Source organism: Carettochelys insculpta, chromosome 18 (assembly GCF_033958435.1).
Source record: "Carettochelys insculpta isolate YL-2023 chromosome 18, ASM3395843v1, whole genome shotgun sequence".
Classification (NCBI taxonomy): Eukaryota; Metazoa; Chordata; order Testudines; family Carettochelyidae; genus Carettochelys; species Carettochelys insculpta.
This window is the reverse complement of record NC_134154.1, coordinates 17,252,440-17,278,314: the sequence shown is the minus strand read 5'-3', so window position 1 is coordinate 17,278,314 and position 25,875 is coordinate 17,252,440. Positions and strand designations below refer to the sequence as shown.

The following is a 25,875-nucleotide window of genomic DNA, read 5'->3' as shown; positions in this document are numbered from 1 at the left end:
GTTTTTCAAAATGTTCTGAGTCACAGTTCTCTCTGCTTCCCCTTCTCAGCTCTTGAATTAGGTGGAGTTTCCATACATTTCTGTTGCCAGTTTAGATGGTAAGGATTCCCTGCCAGCAGCAAACTAATGCACTAGAGCAGAGAGATTTGGTTTAGTCCATATCTTTCTTTGTTTTAATTACAGCTCCTGTGAGTGAAATGTTAAACTTTTAATTTTAAAGTTGTGTTGACATACCAAAAAACGGACATGACTTTCTTTGTAGGCTTTGTTGCTGGAATGCATAATGCTTCACGATTTCTTTCAGTCACGTATCATACTCATACTCCTAGACATGTTGCTTTTTTGTTACAGGTATAATGCGGTGCTCTAAATTTTTGCCTGTTCTGTTCACTTTGGCTGTATCTATACTTGCATTCCTCTTCCAAAAGAGGCATGCAAATGAGGGAAATAAAATGCAAATGAGGTGCAGATTTACATATCTGGCACCTCATTTGCATATTCTTTTGGAAGAAGAAAAGCCATGTAGACTCAGCTCTTTCGAAAGTAAACCCCATCTTTGAAAGAACCCTTATTTTTTTTAGGAAGCTCGTTCGAAAGAATAGGCAAATGAGATGCCAGATACATAAATCTGCGCCTCATTTGCGTTTTCAGTTTCCATTTCCCTCATTTGTGTGTCTCTTTCGAAAGAGAAATGCAACTGTAGACACAGCTTTTGTGTGTTTTGTGGGCATGAGAGGATTTGGGAAGTGATCTTCGACTGATTGCTCATGTGCATTCAACCTGGGTGTGCGCTGGCGCATGCCCAGTTGCCAGAAGCTTTTTTGCCCTAGCCAGTAGCCATAGGTTCAGTGCAGCACCCCTGGAGTTTCGCCTACATGGCAACCAATATATGCACCGCCCACCCTGCTGCTGCTCAGTTCCTTCTCTCTGTGCTGTCAGGTGCTGCAGCTCTCTCTGCTCTCTTAGTTCGGCTGGTAGCCAGTACCTGTAAATTAGTAATAGTTAGTGTAAATCGTTTTAGATGGTCTTTATCATCTGTAAATAGTTATCACTTAGTTGTCAGAGAGCCGAGGTGAGACTTTACCCCCTCTCCGCGCTTGTGGTGCCAAGGGATGCCTGGCTTTCCAGGTTTCAAGACCTGCTTAAAATGTGGCAAACGAATGCCCAAGAGTGAGATGCACAGGACTTATTTAAGTTGCACGTTTAAAAGTCCTAGTAATGGAGGCAGCCTTGTGCCCGGACATTTCCCCTGGGGGAGCTCAGAGTCATGCATCTTTGCTGCTGAGCACTCCAGCACCATCGGTGCCATCAGAAAGCTCTCTGCATCAGGACCAGGCACCCATTGCTACATTGCGACATAGAAGCCAGTCCCTAGAGCCTCGCAAGAAAAGAGGCATGAAAGGGGCCAGTCCCCAGAGAGGGTAAAGCGCAGAGAACCTTCCAATGCATCTGCCAGATCGCACCATGAGTTGGGTCATGAAGTACGGGCATCGACGCTGGCATGAGATGGGAGCCTGCGCTCTCCAAGGCAGCTCTCAATGCCAGAGGCATTCAGTGCAGCACAGGGCCTGTTACAGATCACGGTGCTGGGACCAACACCACACCGGGAGTCCACATGTCCACCGAAGGGACCATCCAAGACACAAGCGCCAACACAGAGCCCTGGTAAGTGCCACCTTTTACAGCACCATCACCATTTCTGGCACTGGATCAGCTTCCACAAGGCAGACCACTGGTGATGACCCCGCTTAGCATGCCCTATCACATGGCGCTAGGTCAGCAAAAGTCTGCGCAAGCCCCTGGTCCCATGGCACCATCCTGGGCATCGGAATCGGTGTCGGAGTCTGACTCATATTACTCCAGCTCAGCTACAAGCAGGAGTACAAGGACGTTGCACTGCAGCGGGCACAGATGTCAGAGCCATCACCCTGCAGAGAAAGTTTGGCAGGTGTCCTCAGAAGGTGCACCCTAGTGGCCTTTTTGGACCCCGTTGGCATTCCATGAGATGCAGGGGCAGGCCGTGGGACAGCTGCCCAGGGACTGAGCACTCCCCAAGTGCCACAGGTGATGCTGTTGGCATCACTGGGTGTGCCTCCACTGGAACAGTTGCATCAGACACCCCTTCAGTGGGGTTGGCACTGATTTTGGCACTGTCGCAAATGGCACCATCCCAACCCTGGGCACCGCCGGTGCAGGCACCAGGACCTATGGCACTGGCGGTAACAGCACCAGCAGGCCCGGTGCCATCCGAGGTGCCAAGTTGCCAGGGTGTGCCCCAAATGCAGCCTGCCCTATTCTTAGGCGTATTACCCCAGGTGCCAAGCACGGCACTGTAGGTCCCAGTGCCAGGGACTCAAATGGGGTTTAGGTTTACCGCTCTTGCTGATAGGCATGAAAGAGGCAGGTGTATTGTCCTCGCCCTCCCCAGATGAGGCCTTGGCTGGGTCCTCTGCATCCCCAGTCATGGAGGATGGTAGGGTGTATCAGCAATTGCTGCGCAGGGTAGCCCAGGGCTTGGCCATACAAGTAGAGAAGGTCAGGGACAAAACGGACCCAGTGACAGATATCCTCTCTGTATCAGGGCCCACAAGAGTAGCACTGCCCATTATTAAAACAATTGCCAGTATGGCAAAGACAGTGTGGCAGACCTTGGCCACCTTCTTACCCACGGCCTACAGTTAAGGATTGCTAATCAGCAGACTCTGGTTAGCAGGTACACGTACAATATGGCCAGTTCCCTATCCCACTTCTCAGCACTGGTTCTTCCAGAGAGTAAGCCTCATTTTAAGGCAGTGGTGGAGGAACATATGCACATATGCAGGGCAGTGCTGCAGGTGGCCCTGTATGCAGCAGATGCTGCCACCAGGGTCATGACCTTGGGGGTAGCCGTGCATAGGGGGGCATGGTTAAAAGTTTTCGGGACTCGCCTGTGAGGTCCAGCAAACTATCGAGGACCTACCTTTCGAGAGGCCATCCCTAGTCTCAGAAAAGACAGACAAAAGGCTTCACAGCTTAAAGACACAAGAGCCACATTATGCTCGCTGGGCCTGCCCACCTGTGTGACCCAGCATCAACACTTCACTCCTAACCTTCCATTCAGACAGTTCCCTCAACAACAGAGGAATATTAGTAACAGAAGGGGTCATATGAACAAAAGGTGCCGTGGCCAGCAGACTCAGGGGCAGGGTCATCAAAAACCCCCACTGGGGCCTAAACAACAATTTCGATGGTATAGTTGGGAGTGGCACATCAGTCACCACCCCATTTCCAGCTTGGCTTTTGTTTTCATTCCGCCTATCCCCCTTCTACCATGCTTGGTGCGATATAACTTCGGACCATTGGGTCCTATGCGCAGTGGAAAGGGGATCTGCTATCCAATTTTATTCATACCCACCGTCCCACCCACCCTTCGCATCCCTCTTCAGGGACCTCTCTCATGAGACTCTGCTCAGGTAGGAGATAAAGTCCCTCCTTCAACATGAGGCTATAGAGGAAGTTCCTCATAAGTTTCAGGGACAGGGGTTTTATTCCCATTATTTTCTAATTCTAAAGACAAAAAGCGGGGCTAAGGCCCATTTTGGACCTGCAAAACCTAAACAAATTTGTAAAAAGAAAAGGCTTCATAGGATATCTCTGAGCCTAATCATTCTGATGCTGGAACAGGGGCATTGGTTTGCAACTCTCGACTTACAGGATGTGTACTTCCACATAGTAATTTACTCACCCGACAGGAGATTCCTGCGTTTTGTGGTGGGAAGGGAGCATTATCAGTTCACAGTAGTTCCGTTCGGCCTGTCCTCAGCCCTGAGGGCCTACACCAAATGCCACCACTGCCATGCAGCCTTCCTACACAGGCACAGGGTACACCTCTTTCTACACCTGGACGATTGGCTGGTCAGGGCTTGTTTGCAATGCCAGGTAGCACAGCACGTGCAACTGATACAACAAACATTCAACAGTCTTTGTCTGATGGTAAACAAGGTGAAGTTGGTATTGACCCCCACCAAAATGATAGACTTTGTGGGGACCCTCCTGGATGCAGGGCAGGCCGTAGCCTTCCTGCCGCAAAGCAGGTTTCAGGCCATGGCATCTCTTATCTAGAAGGTGATCAGGTTTCCCACCATGATGGCCAGAGGCTGCCTAAAGCTGTTGGGGCACATGGCAGCTTGCACATTTGTAGTCCAGCACGCCAGGCTGCGAATGTGTCCCTTCCATCTTTGGTCGCTTCAGTGTACCGACCTGTCAGAGACAACATAGACGTTGGCGACAGTCCCACCACAGGTTCTGTTAACCCTTCACTGGTGACTAGATGCCCAAGGGGAGGTAGAGTACCCTTCTACCCGCCCACAACCCTCCCGCTCCCTAGTCACAGATGACTCAGACTTGGCTGCAAGGCACATCTGGGAGGGCACCGGACTCAGGCCCTGTGGAGCAAGGAGGAGGCCCAGCTCTACGTAAATGTTCAAGAACTCAGGGCCATCAGGCTTGCCTGCAAGGTGTTTCAGGACAGTCTAAAAGGTTCTTGCATTGTCTGTGCTCACAGCTATACCACAGTAACGTACTATGTAAACAAGCAAGGCGGCTCATGCTTCTCTTCCCTGTGTCACGAGGCCCTCAGGCTCTGAGAGTTTTGCATTCAACATCAAATTCTCCTGAAAGTAAACTATTGACCAGGGCTCCACAACTCCCTGACAGACTGTGTCAGCAGGTCATTTATGGACCACGAGTGGTCATTACATGTGGACATGCTGTATTTAATTTTCCAGAAGTGGAGGTGCCCTCAAATAGACCTATTTGCCTCCAATCTCAATGTGAAGTGCTGGACGTTCTTTTTATGCCAGAATCAGAGCCTGGGCTCCTGGGCAGATGCGTTCATCATTCACTGGTCAGGCCCTCTGGTTTACGCCTGCCCTCCGGTGCACTCATCCACCAGACCCTACTCAAACTTCAGTCACACCAGGCATTTGTCATCCTGCTGGCCCCAGCGTGGGCTCAGCAGTGCTGGTACATGACCCTCATGCATCTGTCCATCTGCAACCCAGTGACACTCCCATTATGCCCATACCTTTTGACACAGGAGGAGGGGAGATTGCAGCACCCCAAACTTCAAGGACTACACCTCACAGCATGGAAGCTCCATCGTTGAAAGCGGCGGAGTTCTCATGCTCGGAGCCAGTGAGAGACGTTCTGTTGAACAGCAGGAAGCCCTCCACAAGGGCAACATATGTAGCCAAATGGAAAAGATTTTCTATCTGGGCAACTCAAAAGGGGTTATCTTTGATACCGATTCTGGACTACTTGTTCTTGAGTCAGTAAGGGTTATCACTGTCCTCAAGGTGCACTTGGCCTTTCACCCTGGGCTGAGTATGTCATCAGTCTTCTCAGACCCAGTGGTATAAAGATTTATGAAGGTCCTGGAAAGGGTCAGACCGCAGATGCAACCTCCTTTGCCTGTGTGGGACCTCAGCCTGTTATTGTCAAAACTCATGGGGGCCCCTTTTGAACCCCTTGCTTTCTTCTCCCTCCTATTTCTTAGTTACAAAACAGCATTCTTGGTGACCATTACTTTGGCCAGGAGGGTGTCTGAAATAAGGGCCCTGATGGTGGACCCGCTCTATACGGTGTTCCACAAGGACAAGGTCAGGTTGAGACCCCATCTGGCATTCCTGATGAAGGTGGTCTCCCCCCTTCATATTAACCAGGACATTTCCCTACCAGTCTTTTACCCGAAACCTCATGCCTCTCCCCTAGGGAGCAGAGTTTATGTACGTTGGATGTTTGAAGGGCACTGGCTTTCTATATGGACAGAAGCAAATCTTTTAGGAAATCTCAGCAGTTGTTTATGGAGGTGGCAGACAGAATGAAGGGCCTCCAGTCTCCTCCCAGCAGATCTGCTCCATAGCCAGTAAGAAGGAACTAAGGGGGGGCTGGGTGCTTCATATATTGGTCACCATGTAGGCGCCACTCCAGGGGGCGCTACGCTGACCTTGTGGTTACTGGCTAGGGCAGAACAGCTTCCGGAAACTGGGCATGCGCCAGTGCACACCCAACTTGGAATGGACATGAGCAACACATCTCGAAGAACAGCGTTTACAGAACAGGTAACTGTCCTTTTTTAAGGGGTTCAGACACCATAAAGCCATTTCACATTAGATGTTAATATTATAAATGTGCAGATGCTGGCAATGTGTATGGACAAAACAGTGATGTAATGTGTTTTGGAAACTCTGTGTGTGTGAGAGCGAGAGAGTGAGTGTGTATTTATCGTCACTTATCTTTATGTCCTGCAGTTGAATATCATTGCATGAGAAAATGCATCATAGAATCACTTATTAGCATATCCTTTTTGCATTATCCACTGTACTGCATTGATGCATATTTGTCATTGATGCAAGTCTTCTGATACAGTAACTAATAAATATGAACATGGAATAAAATTGCTTAAAAAAATCATGTACCACACAGAGAATTTTACTCAGTCATCAAAAGAAAATAGGTACCGAAAACTTGACACAGCAAAAATATCTATCCAGTGTCGGCATAGAATGCAGGAAATGATAGTAGAAATTGAAAATGAGTAAACAAATGGTTGTCAGTCAACACTATATATATCTTTTCCCTGTGGTCATTAGTGAATGTGTTTAGTTGTAGCTGTTGTATGTTAAAGGATTGGGCCAAGCTAAAGATCACATCTGTTCATATAAACATTGAAGAGGGTTGGGTATAAAGAAGGTTGGGAAATTGGAGGGGTCAGTGCAATAGTGTGAGCAGAGCATGATTTGTTTTGGTTGGTTGACTTATATCTGAGAATAGACTACTGGATATATATTGATTATGTTTCATTTATTGTGTTTAGCAGAGATGCTTAGAGAATGAGAGATGTTCTTTTATTCCATACTTTTAACTCATGGGCCGTGGTCACACTTCGCCAAAATTTCAACAGGGCCATGCCAATGGCCAAATCGGAGAATACTAATGAGGCGCCGAAATGAATATTCAGCGCCTCATTAGCATGCTGCCAGCCACAGCACTTTGAAAGTGCTGCGTTTCGATCGCGTATGGCTCAGCTACACGGAGGTCTGTTCTGCTGATCAAAACATATGGCCCTTTTGAAATTTTGACCAAGTGTGGCTACAGCCTTAATATGTAATTAAAAAGTAATTAAAAAAGCATTCTGGAAACAATATATCTTTTCCCAGGACAAACTCGATGAGTTATGGTGAAATCAGGAAGAGAGAAATTTCTTATGGCAGGAGGCTTTGGGTTGTGAGCTTTCTAATCACATAAAATTGAACACGCTAGCCCTACCCCTTCCCAGTGTCCCTCCCCGCTGCCTACTACATTCCTTCTTTCTCTGTGGTTCGCTTTTGTCCCACCCTCGTTCACTTTCATTTGGCAGGAGCTGGGGCAAGAGATTGGGCTGAGGGAGGAAGTGAGGTCTCAATAGTTGCCAGCTAGGTGATAGGGCCAGAAATGAGGGGTTCAGAATATTGGGGGGTGGGCTGCAGGCTGGAGCAGGGAGTTGGGGTTTTGGAGGGGACTAAGGCTCAGTTTGGGGGTGCAGGCTCAGGAGTGGGACTGGGCATAAATGGTTTGGGGTGAAGGAGGGAGCTTCAGGCTTGGGGTTTGGCCCAAGGGATTCAGCTTCCAGTTGAGACAAGGCATTGGCGTGCATGCGGGAGTGAAGTCTGTAGCGGGAGCTCATGGATGAGGGGCTCAGAGTGCGAGAGGGGGCTGTGGGTTTGGGGGTAGGGAATTGTACCACGTGCTTGCCTCCAGCAGCTCCCAGTCAGTGCTGCGGCAAGTCTAGATCAGCATTCCTAACCAATAGCGGTGAAGAGGTGGCTCTCCAAGTGGAGGCAACATGCGGAGCTCCCACCACCACCAAGCGCACATCCTCAGGAGCCAGACCTGCTGGCCAATTCCAGGCTGGCTGTGTGTTGCCAAGATAGGTGAGATCTGGCCTGCCTTAGCCCTGAGGAAATGAGAACAGGACTTTTAAATGGACACCTTGTCACCTAAAAAAAAAGCAGTCAAGTAGCACTTTAAAGACGAGCAAAATAGTTTATTAGGTGAGCTTTCGTGGGACAGACCCACTTCTTCAGACCAGAACAGACTCAATATTTAAGACACAGAGAGCCAACAACAGTAAGCAAGGAGGACAAATCAGAAAAAGATAATCAAGGTGAGCAAATCAGAGAGTGGAGGGGTGGGGGGGAAGATCAAGAATTAGATTGAGCCAAGTATGCAGACGGGCCCCTATAGTGACTCAGAAAGTTCCCATCACGATTTAAACCATGTGTTAATGTTCCGAATTTGAATATAAATGTCAATTCGTCCGCTTCCCTTTCTACAAAGGAGCGATAATTTCTTTTCAGTAACACGCATACCCTGAGGTCATTGACAGAATGGCCCATTCCATTAAAATGTTGACTAACTGGTTTGTGGATCTGGAGCGTTTTGATGTCTGTTTTGTGCCCGTCGACCCTTTGTCGAAGGGAGTTAGAAGTCTGTCCAATATACAAAGCATCTGGGCATTGTTGGCACATGATGGCATATATGATGTTAGTAGAGGAGCATGAGAAAGTGCCCATGATTCTGTGAGTAACCTGGTTAGGTCCAGTGATGGTATTTCCAGAGAAGATATGTGGAAATATATCATAATATATATAATAAATTATATAAATATAAATCATAAATAATAAACTATTTTGCCCGCTGCCAGCTTTGTCCACATATCTTCTCTGGAAATACCATCACTGGACCTAACCAGGTTACTCACAGAATCACGGGCACTTTCTCATGCTCCTCTACTAACATCATATATGCCATCATGTGCCAACAATGCCCAGATGCTTTGTATATTGGACAGACTTCTAACTCCCTTAGACAAAGGGTCGACGGGCACAAAACAGACATCAAAACGCTCCAGATCCACAAACCAGTTAGTCAACATTTTAATGGAATGGGCCATTCTGTCAATGACCTCAGGGTATGCGTGTTACTGAAAAGAAATTATCGCTCCTTTGTAGAAAGGGAAGCGGACGAATTGACATTTATATTCAAATTCGGAACATTAACACATGGTTTAAATCGTGATGGGAACTTTCTGAGTCACTATAGGGGCCCGTCTGCATACTTGGCTCAATCTAATTCTTGATCTTCCCCCCCACCCCTCCACTCTCTGATTTGCTCACCTTGATTATCTTTTTCTGATTTGTCCTCCTTGCTTACTGTTGTTGGCTCTCTGTGTCTTAAATATTGAGTCTGTTCTGGTCTGAAGAAGTGGGTCTGTCCCACGAAAGCTCACCTAATAAACTATTTTGCTCGTCTTTAAAGTGCTACTTGACTGCTTTTTGTTTTGATAGTGTATAGACTAGCACGGCTTACTCTCTCTGTTACTTGTCACCTAAGGAAGTCTAACTCTTGTGGCTTCTAATATAGACCCAAAGCTCACAGATATTGAAGCCATATATTACAGGTTACGTTCTTTAAAAGATGTCTTTTATATCATAATTTGCTATTATACATGGAAAGTTTCTCTATTTTATCAACCTATTTCAATGTGTCTTCTATTGTTGAAGGTTCACAGTAATCCTTATCTCTTAGGCTGGGTCTGTACTTGCCCCCAACTTCGAAGTTAATCAGGGTAATGGGAGATTACTAATGAAGTGTTCTGGTGAATATGCAGCACCTCATTGGGATAATTCTCCCCCACAGCAACTTCAAAGTGTCAGACTTTGAAGTGCTGGCACACATGTGGCTGCGGGCACTTTGAAGTGCCCGCACTACTTCGAACTGCCTTTACTCCCCAAAATTTTGAGGAATAAAGGCAGTTCGAAGTAGCCTGGGCACGTCAAAGTGCCAGTGGCTACAAGCATGCCGGCACTTCGAAGTTTGCTGCGGGGAAGAATTAGCCTAATGAAGTGCTGCATATTCACCACAGCACTTCATTAGTAATCTCCTGTCGCCCTGATTAACATGCTCCCTTTGAAGTTGGACGCAAGTGTAGACAAGCCCTTAGTGTATTTTATTTTAATTGAAAAAGTCAGTGATCTGCTTTAATGTACAGAAAGTGTATTTACTGTGTGTATGGATATGAAGACTGTTTTTACTTAGAGGAATGAATTCTCTCCCTCTAGCTTTTTCTTTCTATAAAGTATAATTAGGTTTAGGTCTAAGGAAAATCTCCCAGTAGAAGCAAAGCATTTTAAAGTCTTTCAACAAATGGGTTTTGCCTCTTACAAAAAGTGTCTGTTTCTAGAGATTAAATTACTTAATTTATATATCAAAAATTCAGTTTTATTTTGTAATCTCATAATTAACAAATGCAGTTAAGTTACTTCATTTGTAGGAATATCCTTGAATCCATATATGTAATGATGATAGTTCAGCCTTGTTGGTACAAATTAATATGAAGCTTTTCCAATTAAACGTTTGACGTGTACTGTATATTTCCAGGCACCATTTGGCATTATCAGTAAATGGCTGAGCTTTGAGCTAATATTATTTTGAGCTAATAATATGCATTTACATTTTCAGGTAGAATTTGTCCCTGTGTTGGAGGAGATTCATTTATACTCTTTTTCTCACTTAAAGCCAAGTCCTCTTTTCATGGCTAGGACTTATACTTTTCACAGTGCTGTAGAAGTTTTGAACCTTGGTTAATGAGAAGGACATATTCTCAGTTGCACAAATTCTCTTTTATAATCTTCTAAAAGTATGCTTTTCAATTTTTGAGTACGTAGTTTTATTGACTAGGAGTCAGAACTGCATTTTGCGCATTGTGGCTACTTGAATTGTTCCACTGCAGCAAAAGCAAAACAATTTAAATATTAAGGGATTACTACTGTCTTTTCCAATATAAACACATGGGCAAAGTGTCTCTACTTACATTGAAAGAAGTTTTAATTAGACCTTCCTTGAGAGCAGAGTTTTGCTTTCATTTATATTTCCTGTGAGGATATAAATCTTATTAAGAAATGATGTTTGGCATGAAAAATACAAAATATATTTCTTCATTAAATAAAATTTCAGAAAGACTTTAGACAGATAAAGACTTGTCCTTCAGAGAGTGTTATCTGCATTTTGTGTTTTGCCTTCCAAGTTACTGTAACAATCATTTGAAAAATTGTCATGCCTTGTGTTGTACAGTGCACATTAAAAATCTGTTCTAACATATTTTTGAATCAAAATTATCTGAAAATGAACAAACTACTGAATGCACTTAATAAAGAGCAAATCAGCACAGTATTAAATAATTTGGCATTTTTATGGTTATAACCTGTGGCAGGGCCTGGGCGAAGGAAGCCCAAACAAGCAGAAGGGCCTGCAGGGCAATCAGAGGCAGCTGAGTGGGAGATGGCTCAGCCTAATTAAATCCAGCTGGCCCCAATGACTGGGCCAATGAGAGGCATTTAAAACCCTCCACAGTGGGAGGGGTAGAGGGAGAGAGTGAGAGGTGAGCAGAGAGAGAACAGGTGTGAGAGGAGCAGAGGAGAGCAGCAGGAACACCAGAGATCACAGAGGGAGAGCGGGAGCTTCTACAGATCAAGAGTGGGGAGCCGTGATAGCTACAGCCGTGAGTAGGTACCGGGGGAATCGTCTGGGGAAGTGGCCCAGGGAGGAGAGCTGCTGCACCAAGGGCTAAGGCAGTCAGCTCCTGCCCTTGGCAGCTGCACAGGGCCCCTGAGCCGGAACCTGGCACAAGTGGGCAGGGGCCGGGTTCCACCCAGACCACCCCTCACCCAAACGAGGGCAACAGGGCCCTTAAGGGGTCCTGATGGGCTGACCAGAGGACAGAGGCCCAGGAATTGGACTGACTTTGTCACAAACCTCATTCATCCTGTTTTTGACATTTCCAATATGAGAACAGTGTTTAAAAGTGAGGTTTTTCTGCTGTTCTTAGATAGCTAGGTAGTTTTATTGGTGTTTTTGATTATTTTTTTTCAACTGATTATCAGTAAATGAAAATAACTTTTCATCCAGACCAACTCTGATTTAAGTATAAAACAAGGATGGCCAAACTTACCCTCGGAGCTGCATAAGACAAACTGAAGCTCGAGAACTGACGCATGTCTACCTTGAGCCCCAGTAGGTGTGCCTTGTGAGGCAGAACTTGAGACACTCTTCTTGCTGGACAGAATCACCTACCCCACCACCTCCCTGGAAACCCAAAGTCCCAAGCACTGCCTTGGTGTGGTAAATGGAGGATGGGGAGGAGTTGTGGGGGTCAGTAAAAGAGCCTCACAGTTTGGCCACCCTGACATTTAATTGGAGTTTCAAATTACAGCTGTATTATGCACATTTGTCTTAGATGCTTTATAGCAAGATGCCTGATCTAGCCTAACATTAGATAAAAATTATAATTATTCCCCATGAAGAATGATTTGAAAAGTGTAATTACTGAAAGGCATTCCACAGTGACTGAAAAGAAAACTAGTGCATCGTTCTTGAAGTTTTAAAACTGTTCTGTATATGTGTGCCTCATGATTTTGCATGGTGCTTAACAGAAATTCATTGTGATTTATAGTATAAACCAAGAAGAGTTTATAATATAAATGAGAAAAACAAAGGAAATAAAAATGGAGTGGGATAAAGATATGCATCTGAAGTTTGCAAGGTTGTTGTGCTAGAAGAGTAAAATTATATTTCACTAGTGAAGGTCAGTGGCTGTACAAGAGCATGAGTTTTGAGGCTGTATTATAAGGACCATGGGAATGCTTGATGAAAAGAGGGAGGCAGTTAGGAGCATAGGAGCCTCTGGGGAAAGCTTGGGCAGCAAAAGATAAACAAAGGGAACAAATAGGCTGGAACAGTAGGAAGAAACAGGAGAAAACTTTAAGCAGATGCAGTCTTATGAAGGCCTGTGAAAGTGAAGGGTTGGGACTCCATGCATGCAGAAAGCCAGTGAGAAAGACAATAGAGGTGTGACATGGTCAAGACCGTTAAATTAACATTCCTTTGAGTGATTGAAAGGAGTCGGGAAAGATTGGAAAGGTGGATGTTTGTAAACTTCTTAGTCATAAATATGAAAACCATGTATATAGATGAAAAATACATATGCTGTGTATGTATCTTGAAAATACGTGTTCACAATTGAATCAAATTAAAAATTGCATATGTCAATAATACTGTAAAATTAGTAGTTAGAGGCTGAATTATTTAGTAACAGTGAGTGGAGTAAAATTGCTTGATATCATATGCCAGGGGAGTAGTTCTTTGTCTTTTGGACAGATAAAATATATTAAATATTACTAATATTAGTCAATGTGTAAGTTGGGAAAGAGTAACATTTCATTTAAAGGAACTGGAGTCTGAGTTTAAGGAAATACAATCTTTTGTGAGACCCCTTTACTCAGAGGTAGGAAATAATTTTTGATGGGGAGTGCCACTCCAAGGTTGTGGTATGTAGTCACAAACCACACTTTTCTGTGCAGTGGGAGTGGGATTTGCGGTGGAGGGGGTAGTGGACTGGAGTGCGGGAGATGGTTTCTGGCAAGTAGGAACTGTGAAATATTACTGGGGGCGGGGGTGAGGGGCAGCAGCCTGTATAGCTCTCCTCCCCTCCCAAGTTAAGGGGCTGGATTAAAAGCCGTAGTAGTAGGCATCCTTCAATCTGCATAGACTATGGATCGTGCCCTTTAAAGTTTCAATTGAGGACTTCATTTACAGCATCTATTGTGACTATAAAGACCCACACAAGAGTGACAGTCCTTGCTGCATCTCTTGCAGATGTAGTAGGTGTCTGGCAAGTCCTTATTGTGCTTTCTGTGCGCTCGCTTCTCCTCTGCTAGCTGTCTGATCTTCAACTCGCCCTTCTGAAGGCCCTTGTGTAACCCCTGCCTCCATCTGCTGCGGTCGTCTGCTAGATCTTCCCAGTTGTCCAGCTCGATGTCTACCTCTCTGAGGTCTCTCTTGCAGACATCTTCGTAACGCAACTGGGGGTGTCCGGGAGGTCTTTTGCCAGAGGCTAGCTCACCATACAGGATGTCTTTTGGAATCCTTCCATCATTCATCCTGTGGACGTGGCCAAGCCAGCGGAGTCGACGCTGCCTGAGGAAGGTGTGCATGGTTGGGATTCCAGCTTGCTCAAGGACGGCAGTGTTGGTCACTCTGTCCTTCCATGATATTCCAAGGATCCGCCCATCACTAAATCCACCATTTGTAGAAGGGTGTTTCTGACAGCAAAGCCAACACCATGCTCTCTGGGTTCTTCTTGGGCTTTACCGTGCCAGAAAAAGGTGTAGTCCTTTTCCTTTTAGAGATCCCGAATCTGCGAGTCGCGTCTCTTGCAGTGCAGCGATATCAACTCTGAGCCTCTTCAGTTCCTCTTTTGAGGACAGCGGTCTTTTGGGTGTCCACTGATGGCCTGAAGATCTTCAGTCAAGCCGGTTAGCATGGTCCGCACATTCCAGCAAGCAAGCTTGAATTGTTGATGTTTCTCATTTCTTGTTGATTTTCTTATTGGTTTGCCTGGTGCCCAAATTTCAGTCACTTGTCAGGTTCAGGAACCTTAAGCCTCACGCACCCAGCGAGGCAGGTGAACTGTGGCGGGACAGTACCCTATTGGCTTGAGGCGGGCGGTGACTGTCCAGTGAGATGCGAGTATCCCTCCCACCGTCGAAGGCAACCCCCGGCGCTCGTTCTCTACGCCAGTCGAGCAAGAGCTTATAACCGGTAACTGTTGCCTCCCGTGTTGATGGAACGCTGTTCAGCGATGCCAGAGTACCTCTCCGGGCGCGAGCCTGGGCATTTGTTATGGAGACTCTGGGATGCCCAGACACCAGTGACCCCCTCTCGGCTTTACTGATATAGTTCAAAGGAGAGGACAACCTCCACGTCTGGTACCACCTCAGCTGCAGGAGTTGCCGGGACAGTGCCAGAAGTTGACACCGAACCGCCTTCGGACTCCACTCCGGATTTTCTGTCAGGGTTTACTCCCTTAGCCTCTCTCCTTCCCAGGATAACCCACAAGGCAGTGGGGTGTGGAGAATGTGGTTAAGGATCCTACTACTTCATACCTCCCTGTCACCATGTCACCATAGCTCCCTGTGGAGCCATGACCTCATATCCCCGGGACCCTCCTCCCTACCTTTCGCCCCCGCCCCCCCAGCTACCATCACCATAGGACCCTCCCCAACCCACTACCCCCATCTGCTCCCATGTCCACCCTCCTCACTGCACTGGCCCCTCTTCCCCCAGCTGCTCTCAGTGCCCCCAGGTCCACCTTCCCCCATCACTCTTCAGGCTCTTTTCTTCAGAGACTTCTTTTCCTGGTAGTGCTGCCTTGCAGGGCACAGGTGAAACACCATACCTGAAAAGGACAAACCAACACGGGGCTCCTCCCTCGGCGAACTCCCAGAGGCAAACTCCTTTTCCTGTTAGCTGCTGCCCCTTGTTCGCTGGGAGCTCCCTTCTTATAGGGAGAGCTGCTGGCTGGTCAGGCCTGGCTCAGAGCCTTGCCTCCAGTCTATTCAGCCCTTGAAGGCTCACCTGGCAGGGAACTCCCCCAGTTCACACCTTGCAAACTGCTCTTCTCTGCACAGCACAAGCTCAGGCTCTGCAAAGTAACATAGCTGCACAGACACACAGACATTCACCCACCAGCTCACCACACAGCCCCCCAAATCCCACACTCATCCAAGCTCCTCTAGGACGCTTTGCCCAGAGGCAAACTCTTTTCCCTGTTAGCTGCTGCCCCCTGTTCGCTGCTCACCCTTTGTTCGCTGGGAGCTCCCTTCTTATAGGGAGAGCTGCTGGCTGGTCAGGCCTGGCTCAAAGCCTTGCCTCCAGTCTATTTAGCCCTTGAAGGCTCACGTTAAAAGCCATGGTGATCTGGATTCATCCCCTGGCCCATATAATGCCCCAGTTCATCTAGTAATTTTTTTAGTACAAGAAGAATTTTAAATGGAGAATCTATTCTGTGAGAAATATTTTGTTAGAAGCAGTCCAAATCTGATTCAGCTCTGTTGGTTACATATTACATTTATGAAGTTTTCTAAATCAGTATGAGAGTTGTTGATTTAGATTCCTAAATAGGGTTTTCTTCTCAAAAACTAGTTAATCCCACAGAAGTAGTTTTGCCAGAGTTCAAAGATCTATGACTTCCATATTTTGAGACAGTGAAATATATAGCTGATATATTCATGTTTTATAAAATGTGAAATAGAGAAACATCACTCCAACCCAGTAAAGACAGTCCACTGGCAAGAGAGGCACCTATTGCAGGGATTGCATTGGGGGGGCCCACCAGCCAAGTGACCCTGCTCTGCCCCCTGCCCTTCATTGCCCGCCTCTGCTCCACCCATGCACCATCCTCTCTCCCTGCCCCTGCTCCACTCCCACCCACCTCTTCCTGCATGAGCGCTGTGCTGTTTTTGGTGGGCGTGGGGACAGCGCCTCCCCAGCGGCACTATGCAGGAGTAACACTTTGGGGCCACATCGCTGTGGTGGAGGGACCACACTGCCCCCTTACTCATCTGAAGTAGTGCAGTGCTAACAGTAAGTGCAGGAGTGCATGTGTCACGTTATGACTGGCAAGATAAATTGCATTACAAATTACAATATAAATTACAAAATAATTACAGATCTTAATTAGTTGTCATTGGCAGTTTGTCTTTTATTCAGTTAAAAGTGTGTGTAATTATTTTAAAGTTATTTGAACCAAATAAATCTATAAGCTTTGATTTAATCAAGAAGTTTTTGTGATCATGGCACATTATTATAATATGCTTTGCTTGGTTTCCTTTGAAGAAATAAGACAGTAGACCCCCGACTTACACGATTTTGACTTGCATGATCTTGTAACAACACGAGTCAAAATCAACCAGCTTGGCTGTGCTGGTCACTTTACTGGCTCCTGTGAGTGGCAAGGAATCCTTTGGCAGCCAGACCCTTTCGCTCCTGGCTCCCAGCAGCTGTGCCTGGCTCCTTGTTCCCCTCCGCTTATGGGAGCTGGGAAACTGACTGGCACTGCTGTGCCTGGCTCCAGGCTCCCCACCACTCATGGGAGCTGGGAGCCAGGTGCAGCAGCACTAGTCAGTTTCCCAGCTCCCATAAGCGGTGGGGAGCCGGCAGGACCCAGGCACAACTGCTGGCATTCAGGAGCACAAGTTCCTGGCTGCTGCCTGGTTCCCAGCTCCTTGCCGCTCGTGGAAGCCAGGAAACTGACTGGCACAGCAGTGCCAGTCAGTTTCCTGGCTACTGCAAGCTGAGAGGAGCCAGACAGCAGGAACACAACCTATGCATGAGTCGGGAGTCTACTGTACAAGTCTATAATTCCTAAGTCATCAGTAGTGTTTTCCAGTAGGTAGATTAGAGTCCTCTAAAGAATAGTTGTTCTGTAATACTTCATAATTCTTAGTAAAGCTATCAGTTGTATAATCAGCAGTGTAACTTAATTTTCATTAACCTTTTCTATGATGTCTCACCCTCCAAAAAATTAATTTCTTCACATACTTATTGACCTGAAATTTCTCACAAGTTCTCTAGCTATATGGCACAATTTTGGCAAATTGCTGCTATTTTGAAAAAACATTTTGGAAATGTGCAATATTTAATTTTTTTTTAAAGTTGCACTTTTCCCACTTGAAACCACTTTTTTCAATGTAGTATTTAAAGCTAATCGAAAAACAAAATAATTATTTTTTTTTTTCTCACCAAGCATCCATAGGAAATAGCACCTGTTAAAATCAGTTCTAAAGGTAGGCAGAAACATTTCACATCAGTAGCTAGAACTTCCTACAAGCTCCAATATTTGATTGGTCAAGTCGTTGGAGCTTGAAAAGGCCAAATACCACACAGCTTTGGTTCCTTAAGGGATTTGGAAGGGCTGCTGACTCTATTTGCTTGAGAGAACTCTCATGTTTTCCTGATTAATTTAGAAATTACAAGATCAAATAGTTCCTTATTCATCACTCCTGGACAGAACTTTAATTCAAGAATTAACCTACCAATAACTATTCAGAAAAACGTGTGTGCTCTATAGTACGAACATCCATGCATCGCGAACTGTAGTATGAAATAGAAATATATTCAGTTATTTGGAAAATGTTTGTTATACTGCCTTAATGTATCCAATAAAAGTCTTAAAGTATAAGAAGAAAATCTTTAAGCTCGAAGTTTTTTTTCAGAGTAGATATATATTTTAACAAAAAGATCCTCATTAGAGCATTCTAGTTGAATGAAATCACTGAATTATAAATCTTCTGAGTTTTTCAAACATGTCAGATTCAACTCTGACCTTATCGTCTATTTACTCCACGTACATTTTTACTGTCTCGTCACTTGTTAGTGATCACCAGCTTTCACAGTTTGGCCACAGACCCGGTTCTTTTTGTACGGACAGTGTCTTAAGATCCAGAGACAAGAATTTTTTCTCACATCTTTCTCCACATACAGATTAGAAATAAAGCTCACTTCATTGCTGTGATGTAAAGATTATGTTGCCATCTTGTACCTCAATCTTTAAATAAGATCCCAAGGACCAAAAAACACCTTTTATATACTGTTCTGTATAATGAATAACTTAAATACCCATATCCACTTTATTCATACAGTCTAGAAATGTCTCATACACCTGATATGATTCAGAGATTTTTCTCTCTGTAGCCATGCCAAGTATACATACTTTAACCCCCTTAACTCTTCAAAGACTTGATGCAAACATGAGAACATTACATCTGTTGGAGCAGGCTTGGGACCCTGCTGCTTTCTCATGGATGCCAGCATATGTGTAGAATGTTTTTTGATTTTCATTTCTTTCAAACAACAATGATATCAAAAGTTTCTGAAAGCTGTAGCTTGTAAACACGTATCCCAGTTAGGTTGACTGTGAGCAGGAATGAATTAAAGAATGAGTTGTTTTGGAACCTTAGTTTGAAATTAACTGTCAAGTGGTATCTTCTGAATTAATATTTAGTGTTCTCTGTTCTAGAATGGTTTGTTTTGTTTAACATATATACATTTCCAGTTTTAACTTTCCAAGATTTTTTTCCTCTGGGTAATCCCAGTGGGTTCGGGTCTACTGAAGAAATTCTGTTTAAATGTTCAGTTGTTGTGAAATTAGTTCCTTTGTTTTTTATGTCTATTCAGAAACTTGATGGAATATTGTACAGAGCTGAAATAATCCAGTTTACTTATAAGCCAGCTTGAAAGTATCTCGATGTAGAGGAGAGTGATTCTGTTGTATAAAAACAACCTACTGTGTGTGAAAAATTTCTGTTCAGATTTTCCTTTTATCCAAAAGTGATTGAAAGACTCTTTTCATTCCTGTCCAGAATATTAAAGATAATGCATCCACACTTGAAAGTAAAGTGTTGGTATCTTTGCAGGTCCTTGGGGAGACGTATGTAAATTTTGTTAGGTGTGAAACACTTACATCATATTTAGTGACATGTACAAAAAGTGTATAACGTGTTGATTATCAGAGGGAGACACTTTTATATTATTGGAAAATTATGCTTGAGGATCAAGTCCTAAACTGCATAGGTGCAACAGTTGTACCTCTGAGGCATTGGGGGTCTTGCAGGACAGCAAGTAAAGAAAATGATGATGAAGTTGAAATCTTGGGAATATCCTCTGAGTAGACAAACACTTCTTAAAAATTGCAGTAATGCTTAAGGGAAAAAAATGTTCTCCTTCCCACTCTCTTCTCTCCCCCTGAGTAGCTGTGCTGGGCTGGCAATTCCGTTTCTGTGAGCTGCCCGAGTTGCTTTGGGGAAGGAGGGAAAGGGTAGGCTTTCAGTCCCTACAACAGCACTGCAGATCCTACAGTTCTTCTTTGAGTGTTCACCCCGTGGGTGTTGCATGGGTGTTGGGTTCGCCCAGCACCACAGGGTGGAGACTCTTCCAAGCAGCTTTGAGTGCGGCTGCACAGATGCAATCCCAGCGCACACAGTTCATGCCACTAGGGATAGTGTGCACAGCCACCACTTTACTCAAGAGTGTGTGTGTGTGGTGGGGATAGTTACATATTGAAAGAGAAGACCACCCAGAAGGAGAGACCTTCCCTCTAGTTGGTTTCACTTCTCTTGTATCTGGTTTGTACACATGTTATTTTGTTTTTTTTTTTTAAAAAAAAGAGAACGAGAGAGAAGAAAACAGAACAGATAAGATTATTGAACAACAGTAAAGAAAAAGTTAAAAGTGAAAAAGAACACTACCATGTCCCTGACACTGGGATTCAAAAAATACTCAATGTACAGACTCTATGCCTGCATCTGATGGGCATTCTGAATGTATTTGGTGCCTCAGGGAGGCACAGGTACCTCAGAAATGCCCTAGCTGTAAGGGCTTATCAACCAGAGCTGGGAAGTATACGGAATGAAGACTAAAAATGCTCCTCTTTGAAAAAACACACCAAATGGTGCCTGAGTTGATTCCAGTGCTTGGCAGCGTCCCTTCTATCAGAAACGCTCCCCTGTTTAACTATTCCCCTGTGTGCTCACAGTCAAGAGTGAGCACTGGGGACAACCATCGGGCACACAAAAGTCCAAGCCCGCTTCTACTTCAAAATCTAAAAGCCATGCTTCGGTTAAAGTGGCTCCTGTGCCTGCGGCACTGGTAGTGCCTGAAGCAGCAGTGCAGACATTACAGGCACTGTCAGACCACGGGGAGGCTGCCGTGCTAACCACACAACTGCTACAGGTAGAATCACAACCCTTACCAGTGTTGGAGGAACCTCTGGTGCCGTGTGCTCTCCCAGCACTGAGAGAGCAAGTTCAAAAACTTCCGGAACAGCAGCTTTCACCCACACCACACAAAGCCAGGGCTAAAACAAATAGAGTTCCCTCAAGGAGCCATAGTCCTCAGTCAATCAGCAAGTCACCACGGGGACATTATGTTGCATCCCCCAGTCCTCCTCACCACAGGGACGCTGTCAGTGGCTGTCACTGGCCGTCACATCGCAGGTCATCAAGGCACTGGTATTCACCTTGATCCTACTACTTGGCAGATCACAGGGACTGTTCACCCAGAAGGACTAGTCGAATTTCAGAAGCCCTTCTATTGCCATCTTCTCCTAGAACAAATAGTTCTTTTGACTGCAGAAGCACTTTCTATTCATGGCATTCTTCACTGAGTGTGACCCATGTGACACATTTTCATTACAATCACTATCACCATTCTCAGGAGCCTTACTATTCCAGACCTTGGGTGTGTCATGCACCCTGCCACTATACTAGCCCTGTTAGGGCTCATTTAAAGGCAGCCTCTGCTTCAGCACGGCACCAGCTGTCCCCTCTTTTGTCAGTTTCCTCTCAAAAGAGGGAAGAATTAGAGATTCTTGATACCCCCACCTATTGACATTGAATCACAATTCTCTCCTGACTTGCGTCCACTAGAATCTACCATCTCCGACAGAGAAGCACTGTCACCCATACTACACCCTTATCCTGACGACTTGAAACAGTTCCGGGACTTGTTTAAGAGAGTGGCAATCACCCAGGAGATCATCTTAACAGAAGTGCCTGAAAAACAGTACAAGCTTCCAAAAAATTTGCAGCCTCCTACAACTGCTAGAATAGCCCTACCACTTGATGAGGCTATACTGGAGGCAGCAGATGAAGTCTGGAGAAACCTTGCCACACCCTCACCCACCAACAAATGGGCAGAGAGAAAATACTTGATTCTGGTGAAGACTGTGAACTTTTTATTTCAAAACCCACTACCTAACTCCTTAGTGATAGAAGCTGCCAATCACAAAGCAGCTTTCGGTATACAAAAACACCCATGTTGATTGGGAGCACAAGCGCCTGGAGCTAGTTGGTAGAAGAGTTTATTCCTCTTCTATGCTCCAATTACATATAGATGATTTTTCTGCTCTATTAGCCAATCATGACTTTAACTATTCAAAGCTTTCTCACCTGCCTGAGGACAACAAACTTACCTTGAAGTCTATAGTCCAGGAAGCCATACTACAGCAAAAACAGCACTGCAGATGACATTCCTCGACTGACATGGCAGCCAGAGCCATGGCCACAGCCATCCCTATGCACAGAGCCTCACTGCTACAGGCAGCAGGCATTCCCAAAGAACTCCAAACAAAGGTCGAAGACTTGCCATTCGACAAAGTTAAACTGGTTGCGGCAAACACAGATGAGATTTTACATTCTATCAAGGACACAAAAACTACGTTGTGTACTTTAGAGATGTATGCTTCCCCATTCCGCAAACAAAGGTACACCCCATATCAGAGATACAAGGACCAGCCCTTTACAAGAAAGTCCTACAAACATTATCAATACAACACCAATAGACCAAGAAATCAGGGGTTCAAAGCCCCGAATAATCACTCAATGCTCCAACCAGCCCTAGAACAGCAGGTTTGAAGTCTTGGATGAGAGTTGCTTGAACCTCCCACACACTCCAGTGCACAATTTATCAAATATTTCATCATCACCTATGTCCCTTTTACCAGCAGTGGACGTCAATAACCACAGACAAATGGGTGTTAGACATCATCGCCCAGGGATACGCTATCCCTCTACTCTCCATCCCCTGAACAACCCACTTACCTGTCCCTCTTCAGGGACCCCTCCCACGAGAATTTATTATGGTTCTAAGTGCTGCACCTCTAGCAAATCAGAGCCATTGAAGAAGTTCCACAACAGTACCAAGGGAAGGTGTTCTACTTGATCTCCTTTCTAACAGAAAAGAATTCAGGGATCTGGAGACCTCCTATGTCTATGGCAGTTGAACAAATACATTTGCAAGCAGCAATTCAAGATGACACCGATATCTGCTGTAATTCCTGCACTGGATGAAGGGGACTGGTTCACAGTCCTTGACTCCCAAGATGCTTATTTCTATGTCACTATTCATCCTGCTCAGAGACACTTCCTGCGCTTCACCCTCAGAGCACAACACTACCAGTACAGAGTCCTGCCCTTCAGGCTTTTAGCTGCCCCCAGGGTATTCACCAAGGTCCTGGCTCCAGTAGCTGCACACTTCAGATGGGAAGGCATTACCATATTCCCATACCTCAGTGGACCCTCCTTCATGGACCGGCTCAAGATATCACCAGACCCATGGTCCAGACCACAAAACATCTACTACAATCCCTGGATTTCCTGATAAACATAGCCACGTCGACCTTCGAACCCACTACGTCCATCCAATTCATAGGATCACGGTTCCACTGCACAACTGCTCAAGCTTATCTCCCTATACAGTGCCATAAGACTATAAAGGGCTTGATATCAGAGCTTGCCATCAGCTCCACAGTTCCCGTGCTGATGTGTGTTCATCTCCTTGGTCACAGGGTGGACACCACTTACATTATCTCCAATGCTCGGCTATATTTTCTCTGCCTGCAGCATTGGGAGGTGTCAGCGGACGTCAGATTCACAGATGCATTATCAGTACCTTGAAAGGTAACCAACTCCTTACACTGGTGGACCCAAGAACAGAATGCTCTAGTGGGGGTCCCATTCCATCTCAATCAACCAGCCTATCAAATTACACTGGACGCCTCACTTGTTGGCTGGGGAGCACACTGTCAACAACATTATGTACAGTGTCAATGGTCCATAGATGAGCAGTGTTTTATATATCAACATCTTAGAGCTACGTACTGTTTTCAGTGTGTGCAGGCACTTTCTGCCACTCATCCAAAACAAGACACTTACGGACAACACCACAATGATGTTCTGTATCCGTCGTCAGGAGGGGGCCTGGTCACAATCCCTTTGTGCAGAGGCCATAAAGATTTGGAATTGGTTGATCAGTCACATCATCCTCATGGCATCAAACCTGCAGGGCATGAACAGCCCACTCTCAGACACTCTATATTGCCACTTCTCCCTGGAGCACGAGTCGGAGCTCCATCACTAAGTGACACAGCATATCTTCCAGATGTGGGGCCAGCCAGTTGTAGAGCTCTTTGCAACACAGGAGAATTCCAAATGTTGTTGGTACTGCTCCATAGCAGGCATGGGGCACAAATCTCTGGGGGACGTCTTGCTCCTCTCCTAGACTACTTCACCTCCTGTATGCCTTTTCACCTATTCCTCTGATTGCCAGGGTCCTCAGGAAAATCCAGACAAATGCAGCACGAACCATCCTCATTGCCCCAGTGTGGCTCAGGCAGATCTGGTTTCCTTAACTCTCTCACCCAGCTTGTTGTCTTCCTTACTTGCTTCCCCGCCATCCAGACCTACTGTACCAGAACAACAGTTCCATGCTTCACCCCAGACCTCACACCCTCCACCTGACAGCCTGGTTTCTCTGTGGATCCTGGAGCATGCAAGTGAGAGATGATGAGAGAGCAGACGAGAGACAACTCAAAAACCATACCTTTCCAAGTGGAAGTATGTCTTATCCTATTGCTCTGAACGGGGCATACAACCCACAGAAGCCCCACTGTGCATGATCCTTGACTACACGCTTTACCTAAAAGTTGTTCATCTGTTGCTGTCTTCCTATCCACTTTTTGGAGATCTCAGCCTTCCATCCACCTGTAGAAGGCTTCTCAGTATTCACTCACCCGATTTGTAGAAAGATTCTGGAAAGGCCTACAAAACATAATGTCTCTTCGTAGACCTGTACCCCGTTTGGGGCTTGGAACTGGTCCTTCACACACTCATGAAACCACCATTTGAGTCAATGGCCACATGCTTTCTCACTATGCTAACAAAGAAAATGCTGTTTCTAGCAGCGATGACATCAGCTCAAAGAGTAAGCAAGATAGCAGCTCTAATCAACTCCTCACTATATACAATCTTCTGCAAGAACAAAGTTTTACTACAACCACATCCTGCATTACTATTAGAAGTGTGCTCTCAATTCCATATGAACCTACAATTCTATCTACCTTCTACCCTAAACCATATGCTGCCAATGTGGAGGCCATACTGCACACTCTAGATGTCAGAAGGCCCTTTCCTTCTCCATAGACAGGACACACTTGATTATTAATCACAGAGATTATTCTTGTCCCTGGCAGAAAGATCAAAGAGACTGCCTCTGTCAGCCCAACATGTATCAAGAGTAGTATCTACATGTATAGTGCACTGCTGTTCTATCCAAAACAAACCATTGACAGCGTTTCCAAGAGCATGTTCCATGAGATCAATATCAACATCCACGGTCTTTGTAAAAGTAGTATTCTTACAGGCATTTTTCTTGTACAGCCATGTGGTCCTCCAACCACATGTTCAGAACACACAGTATGCATTACAGTCCTATGCAGACAGAGATATGGCAGTAGGTCAGACAGTACTTTCCACAGTAGATGCACTGAATTAAAACCCACCATTCAACTAAGGGGGGCACTGCTCTATAGTCACTTACCATGGAGCACCCACAGGCACAACACTCAAAGAAAAAGGAGTTACTCACTTCATATTGTAATGATGGTTTTTTGAGATGTCCTGCCCACCTCCCCTCTATTTGGTGCAATACCTATAGTTAGGGTGTCATTGAAGTAACTGAGGAGCGAGCGAAGGTGCACGTGCTATCCCTAGTGGCATGAACAACATGCGTTGGGATTGTGCATGCACAGCCCCACTCAGTGGTGCTTGGAAAAGTCTCTGTCCTGCAGTTTTGGGCAAGCCCAACACCTACTATGAAGCACTCACAGAGACACACATCTTGAAGAACCAGCATTATACCATGAAGTGAGTAACTTCTCTTTTTATCTGAATTTAACCTTTCAATATACAAACCAGTTGAAACTGAAAATGGTAGCAGCAGCATACGGTCTTGGGCTGGCACGGAATATGTATGTAAATGGAGAGGGGAAGGGCAGGAGACAGATTAATATCACTATGCAAATTCAGTTGTTTGGGGCCTGTGCCTTTTCTTGTAGAGAAGACCCTAATAATCCACATACAAGGAATGGAAAAACTCTTGCACTGTTCCCTTCTCCAACCA

At 45.4% G+C, this 25,875-nt stretch overlaps 1 protein-coding gene across 4 annotated transcripts in view; it reads left to right on the top strand.

Annotated features, from left to right (window-relative positions):
• Positions 1-25,875, top strand: part of SFSWAP (splicing factor SWAP) — a 199,729-nt gene that overhangs the window by 100,492 nt on the left and 73,362 nt on the right. The gene's annotated exons all lie outside the window — the stretch shown is intronic.